The sequence below is a fragment of the Aegilops tauschii genome, chromosome 5, assembly GCF_002575655.3.
Source record: "Aegilops tauschii subsp. strangulata cultivar AL8/78 chromosome 5, Aet v6.0, whole genome shotgun sequence".
Taxonomy (NCBI): domain Eukaryota; kingdom Viridiplantae; phylum Streptophyta; class Magnoliopsida; order Poales; family Poaceae; genus Aegilops; species Aegilops tauschii.
The window spans coordinates 526,335,580-526,343,021 of NC_053039.3; the positions used below are offsets into that span (position 1 = coordinate 526,335,580).

General features: G+C 41.2%; 1 long non-coding RNA gene across 2 annotated transcripts; it reads left to right on the forward strand.

Moving 5' to 3' along the window:
* Nucleotides 1–3,841: 3,841 nt before the first annotated feature.
* On the forward strand, nucleotides 3,842–7,206 carry LOC120965375 (uncharacterized). Of its 2 annotated transcripts, XR_012183350.1 has the most exons (4): nucleotides 3,842–4,303; nucleotides 5,041–5,207; nucleotides 5,516–5,597; nucleotides 6,862–7,206. It is a non-coding gene; the product is annotated as an uncharacterized lncRNA (long non-coding RNA). The 2 variants fall into 2 exon arrangements; XR_005758241.3 differs by having other exon boundaries at nucleotides 3,842–5,207.
* Nucleotides 7,207–7,442: the final 236 nt, after the last annotated feature.

Here is a 7,442-nt window from a genome sequence, read left to right on the forward strand (position 1 = left end):
CTTCATCCAGACTCCTTCATTTGCTGCTTCCGAAGCAGTTATGTATTCCGCTTCACACGTAGATCCCGCCACGACGCTTTGTTTAGAACTGCACCAACTGACAGCTCCACTGTTCATGGTAAACACGTATCGGGTTTGTGATTTAGAATGGTCCGCATCAGTGTCAAAGCTTGCATCAACGTAACCATTTACAATGAGCTCTTTGTCACCTCCATAAACGAGAAACTTATCCTTAGTCCTTTTCAGGTATTTCAGGATGTTCTTGACCGCTATCCAGTGATCCACTCCTGGATTACTTTGGTACCTCCCTGCTAGAGTTATAGCAAGGCACACATCAGGTCTGGTACACAGCATTGCATACATGATAGAGCCTATGGCTGAAGTATAGGGAACATCTTTCATCTTCTCTCTATCTTCTGCAGTGGTCGGGCATTGAGTCTTACTCAACTTCACACCTTGTAACACAGGCAAGAACCCTTTCTTTGACTGTTCCATTTTGAACTACTTCAAAATCTAGTCAAGGTATGTACTCATTGAAAAAACTTATCAAATGTCTTGGTCTATCTCTATAGATCTTGATGCTCAATATGTAAGCAGCTTCACCGAGGCCTTTCTTTGAAAAACTCCTTTTAAATACTCCTTTATGCTTTGCAGAATAATTCTACATTATTTCCGATCAACAATATGTCATTCACATATACTTATCAGAAATGTTGTAGTGCTCCCACTCACTTTCTTGTAAATACAGGCTTCACCGCAAGTCTGTCTAAAACTATATGCTTTGATCAATTTATCAAAGCGTATATTCCAACTCCGAGATGCTTGCACCGGTCCATAGATGGATCGGTGGAGCTTGCACATTTTGTTAACACCTTTAGGATCGACAAAACCTTCTGGTTGCATCATATACAACTCTTCTTTAAGAAATCCATTAAGGAACGTAGTTTTGACATCCATTTGCCAGATTTCATAAAATGTGGCAATTTGCTAACATGATTCGGACAGACTTAAGCATTGCTACGAGTGAGGAAATCTCATCGTAGTCAACACATTGAACTTTGTCAAAAACCTTTTTCAACAAGTCTAGCTTTGTAGATAGTAACACTACTATCAGCGTCCGTCTTCCTCTTGAAGATCCATTTATTTTCTATGGCTTGCCGATCATCGGGCAAGTCAACCAAAGTCCACACTTCGTTCTCATGCATGGATCTCATCTCAGATTTCATGGCCACAAGCCATTTCGCGGAATCTGGGCTCATCGTCGCTTCCTCATAGTTCGTAGGTTCGTCATGGTCAAGTAACATGACCTCCAGAATAGGATTACCGTACCACTCTGGTGCGGACCTACTCTGGTTGACCTACGAGGTTCGGTAGTAACTTGATCTGAAGTTACATGATCATCATCATTAGCTTCCTCACTAATTGGTGTAGTAGTCACAGGAACAGATTTCTGTGATGAACTACTTTCCAATAAGGGAGCAGGTACAGTTACCTCATCAAGTTCTACTTTCCTCCCACTCACTTCTTTCGAGAGAAACTCCTTCTCTAGAAAGGATCCATTCTTGGAAACGAATGTCTTGCCTTTGGATATGTGATAGAAGGTGTACCCAACTGTCTCCTTTGGGTATCCTATGAAGATACATTTCTCCGATTTGGGTCTGAGCTTATCAAGATGAAACTTTTTCACATAAGTATCGCCCCAAACTTTTAAGACACGACAACTTTGGTTTCTTGCAAAACCACAATTCATAGAGTGTCGTCTCAACGGATTTAGATGGTGCCCTTTTTAACGTGAATGCAGCTGTCTCTAATGCATAACCCCAAAACGATAGCGGTAAATCAGTAAGAGACATCATAGATCGCACCATATCTAATAAAGTACGATTACGACGTTCGGACACACCATTACGCTGCGGTGTTCCGGGTGGCGTGAGTTGCGAAACTATTCCGCATTGTTTCAAATGAAGACCAAACTCATAACTCAAATATTCTCCTCCACGATCAGATCGTAGAAACTTTATTTTCTTGTTACGATGATTTTCAACTTCACTCTGAAATTCTTTGAACTTTTCAAATGTTTCAGACTTATGTTTCATTAAGTAGATATACCCGTATCTGCTTAAATCATCTGTGAAGGTGAGAAAATAACGATATCCGCCACGAGCCTCAACATTCATTGGACCACATACATCTGTATGTATGATTTCCAACAAATCTGTTGCTCTCTCCATAGTTCCGGAGAACGGCGTTTTAGTCATCTTGCCCATGAGGCATGGTTCGCAAGCATCAACTGATTCATAATCAAGTGATTCCAAAAGCCCATCAGCATGGATTTTCTTCATGCGCTTTACACCAATATGACCTAAATGGCAGTGCCACAAATAAGTTGCACTATCATTATTAACTTTGCATCTTTTGGCTTCAAGATTATGAATATGTGTATCACTACGATCGAGATCCAACAAACCATTTTCATTGGGTGTATGACCATAGAAGGTTTTATTCATGTAAACAGAACAACAATTATTCTTTGACTTTAAATGAATAACCGTATTGCAATAAACATGATCAAATCATATTCATGCTTAACGCAAACACCAAATAACATTTATTTAGGTTCAACACTAATCCCGAAAGTATAGGGAGTGTGCGATGATGATCATATCAATCTTGGAACTACTTCCAACACACATCGTCACTTCACCCTTAACTAGTCTCTGTTCATTCTGCAACTCCCAATTCGAGTTACTAATCTTAGCAACTGAATTAGTATCAAATTCTGAGGGGTTTCTATGAACACTAGTAAAGTACACATCAATAACATGTATATCAAAATATACCTTTGTTTACTTTGCCATCCTTTCTTATCCGCCAAATACTTGGGGTAGTTCCGTTTCCAGTGACCAATCCCTTTGCAGTAGAAGCACTTAGTCTCAGGCTTAGGTCCATATTTGGGCTTCTTCACTTGAGCAACAACTTGCTTGCCGTTCTTCTTGAAGTTCCCCTTCTTCCCTTTGCCCTTTTCTTGAAACTAGTGGTCTTGTCAACCATCAACACTTGATGCTTTTCTTGATTTCTACCTTCGTCGATTTCATCATCATGAAAAAACTCGGGAATCGTTTTCGTCATCCCTTGCATACTATAGTTCATCACGAAGTTCTACTAACTTGGTGATGGTGACTAGAGAATTCTGTCAATCACTATTTTATCTGGAAGATTAACTCCCACTTGATTCAAGCGATTGTAGTACTCAGACAATCTGAGCACATGCTCACTGCTTGAGCTATTCTCCTCCATCTTTTTAGCTATAGAACTTGTTGGAGACTTCATATCTCTCAACTCGGGTATTTGCTTGAAATATTAACTTCAACTCCTGGAACATCTCATATGGTCCATGACGTTCTAAACGTCTTTGAAGTCCCGATTCTAAACCGTTAAGCATGGTGCACTATACTATCAAGTAGTCATCATATTGAGCTAGCCAAACGTTCATAACCACTACACCACGAAAAACTTTAGGGGCAATCAACTGCCGGGAAAGGTTAAGTATCCGAGTCACTTATACTGCCGGCAAAGCTTTATTTGCCGGGAAAATATCCATAGGGCATGCTATCTGCCGGCAATAGTTAACCTAGTAGGGCAGTTCATCTGCCGGCGTCTTCTGGTCAGCCCATCTGCCCGGGAAAGCAAACGAGGGCCGATGCACTGCCGGTATGCAACGTCAGCGGGTATGAAAATTTTGGCCCAAAAAGCCCGCGAGGCAGCCGCGGGAGACACGAAACGGTAGAAGTCACTGGAAGCGCCACGCAGCCCTAATCTCCTTCCCACCTCTTCCCTCAGCCGCCGCACTTACCATCCCCATCCTCTCGCACCGGATCCCGAACCTACGCCGCCGCCCAGTGCCTCGCCCCATCTTCTTCATCCACACTGCCCCGCCCATCGTCGCTGCCCCATCCCCTTCATCGCCCATGCCGCCGCCAAGTGCCGTCGTGCTCGCATCCCCCACCCACGACGCCGTCTCCGCATCCCCATCCACGCCGCCGCCGGATGTCAGCGCCGAGTTCGGGGGCGACCTCCACGAACCGCCTGGCGGTCTCGCCTCCAGAGAATGCAGTCGAGGTGGGTTCAGCCTGGCGACCGCGTCGAGTTGGGGGGCGACCTCCACGAACCGCCTGGCGATCTTGGCAGGTTCGTTCACCTTGGCGGCCGCGCTGGCGGGTGGGCCTGGTCTTCGGCACCCTCTACCCGCCCTTCATCTCTTGATGCCTATGGCGTGCCCCCACCATCTTGGGCAATCCTGCAGGTCCAGCTCCCACAATCTCTCATTTCTTCAGCTTTCCTCAGCATGTGTCTGTACTCTGTACGCTGCTCCCTCTTCTACCTTTTCATTCCTCTGTTCTGCTTCTTGCGAATAGTAACTGTATGTATGGTCCGGATAAAATTTATTGTGAGAGTTTTTCTGCATTATAACTATGTACTAAATATGCTTTGTTTTAGTCTCTCATTCCCTTTAAAATCAAATCCCCACCGCAGACATATCTTAATCGATCAAATTTAATGTCCTGTTTACAATTTCTGCAGTGCAAAAAGCCCTTTTGATTCTGGGGTCATTGCCTTAAAACAAATAATCATTCTAGTTGGTCTTCAGATATTTTGTTTGCGGTTCTGAATATACAGGGAGCCAGTAGAAGTGACAGAACATGGGCTTTTGTGCAGTAATGCATGGCTCAAGTTTGCTCTGTCTAGAAGCTGCTACTAGCAAATGCAGATGTGGCTAGATGACATCGTGTCAATTGAGTTTGAGTCAGCTAGCATAAAGATTTTGCTCTCAAATGTTGTTCTTTAGTTATACTACTTAATAACACATTTTGTGCCCTGTGGCGTGTTTGTGAGATACTGAGAAGTCTTGCTTCTTTCATTGCGTAGCTAGCCTTTTCTCCTAAAATTTACATGTGGATGAACAAATTGACCGGAATACTATGTGCCATAAATTCACCTTTTCTCCTAACAGACTTATACTTAGCACTGTGATCTTTGTAGAGAAAACCTTGATGGGTCGAAACCTGTCCAGATGCATCGTGAATGATGGTTGAGATGTGGTGCAAAAAGGAATGGAAAGAAACTTGTGCTTGCAGGGAGCGGAAGCGGATGTGATCGGGGGTCACCATCAAGAGAGTGCTTCCGAGGCTCGCTACGAAAGGAAAATAGTGAGTTTGTTGAGTAAAACTATCATCTTTGTTCTTAATTTTTATTGGCTCTCTAATTATTGGCTCTTTAATGAGTAGATACTATGTAGTATCTTGGCACCTCGTTAGGATTAAGACATACATCTATTGGCTCTCTGATCAATACATATTATAGTACTTGCTCTCTCCAAAAAATGGTTGAAAAATGTCAAACCGAAAGTAACAACGATGCTGGCAGTCGTTCATTTATTGTTCCATATACAAGATGCAAAAAACTGGAACTTCATGCTTTGACGTGTAACATACCAAAATTTTATGTTGTTTCTCAGTATGGAACACCCCGGGTAGTTAGCGCATGTTTTGCTCATGCTCCTGGCAAATCCTTTTGGGTCAGAAAGCTTCTGCGTTCTGGTATGCTCCATTGCACCTTGGTAATTTTTATTCAGAGTGGCTAGTTTCTACTCATTCCTGTTTCGGTCTTTAAGAATAGTTTGGAAACTTAAATGAGGATGTGTTGCTTTCTGCAACATCTGTAAGCTATGTTGTTAAATATTGTTTCTTAAATTACTGCAGAGTTAAGGTTCTTTTTTCCCACTGTATTGCTTTAAAGAATAAGGCCTTAAAGGGTGTGTCTTTAAAACTCTACTAGTGTTGTTGTACATTTATTATTCTTGTTGTCGTCACTAGGCATTTTCAATATATTTATTTGCTATTCAGAGAATAAGTAGTTTATATGTATTATATGCTGGACGAAATTTTTTCCATATATAAACATGCCATGGCTAATTGGTAATTTTGCTACATGTTGGATGCTTTTTTGACCTTCTGGGAGATATGATATATGAGCAAGTGTTTCAAACTTTTGACCTTTTCGTTAAGTTTATATATAAACTACTACCCTTTGAATATATGAGAATGAATGTCATGTGATAAAAGTTAACCTTGCTTACTGTACTGTGAACTGAACCTGCCTTTTGTCTCTTGGGATGTTGAAATTTCTTAAATTTCTATTGCTGCATGCAGACAAATCTATTAGCTAAGCTTCCGCGGAGCTTAGCTAATCGCTACAACTCTGTTGTTCTTAAAATTCTATTATCATCTAGGTTGAGCATTCGTATCATAGTATTTGCGTGAACTATGGTTTGGACCGTGAACAATGCAAAGCTTCTTTATTTGGTAAATAAATGCATAAACAATAGAGGAATCATTTGAGTAGTTCTGTGGCATGGTTTGAGATCTTCTGTAGTGCAGAGTTTTCTTGCATTGCTTTGCCTGCGTAGAATCCACTTCCTCGCCACATTTTTCATTTTCTCAGATGCACAGAAGGTAATCTATGTCACTTTTCTCCATCTCCATTGCTTAATGCTCATTCCTTTACATTAGTGCATCTAAGTGGACCATCTATTAGTAATGAGTGTATGTGTTTTCATTCCAGTAAATAAATAATAAGCAATTACATTTGAGATGACTAGGCCTTATATCTGATTCACTCAAACAATTAAATGCATTGTTAAATGTAAAAGCCACATTGTAAATTGCTAAGATCATTGTTTGTTTATAACCTGATATTTGTTCTGTAATCTTTTATCTGGTTGAAGCGATGGAGTCTAGTGAGTAGGTTGTGCTTTTATTAAATACTTGTGAGATGTCGTAATTGGTTTGCTTCTTTTTTCAGGTCTGCTCTTGCACCCACAAGTTTTTAGCTGTGTGTTTTGCGAGCTAAAAGGACCTATTTGTAGAATCTAACTCGGCTTTGGATTTTAATATCTTCTGATGGAGTAGCACTCTAGGATGGAATCAATTTCTAACTGAAACTAGATGTATACTGGAGACTTGAACCTATAGATGTATGTATGTATACATGTTGGTTTGTTGTCCTTTTGGCTGTGATGTAGTACTGGACTTATGAACCTGTATGTATGCTGTGATGCAGTACTAGACTCGTGTCCTACAAATGTATACATATGTATGTATGCAGACGTGATGTATTGTTGAGATATATACTATGATGCAACCTTAGTTGACATGTGTGTTGTTCCGTGTATACATTGTATTCTATATTATGGCACATAATCGAGTGGAGAGAAATGACAGGTTGAATTAGTAGGTAATTTGTGCGTTGGCAGTGTACTTAATTAAGGGCACAAACACTCCCGGGAATTCTTCTATCTGCCCTGCATTGTCAATCTGCCAGGAAAAATCTATGTGCCGGGAATAGTTCTAACTGCCGGCAAAAGTTTCAGCAATGAAGGTCAG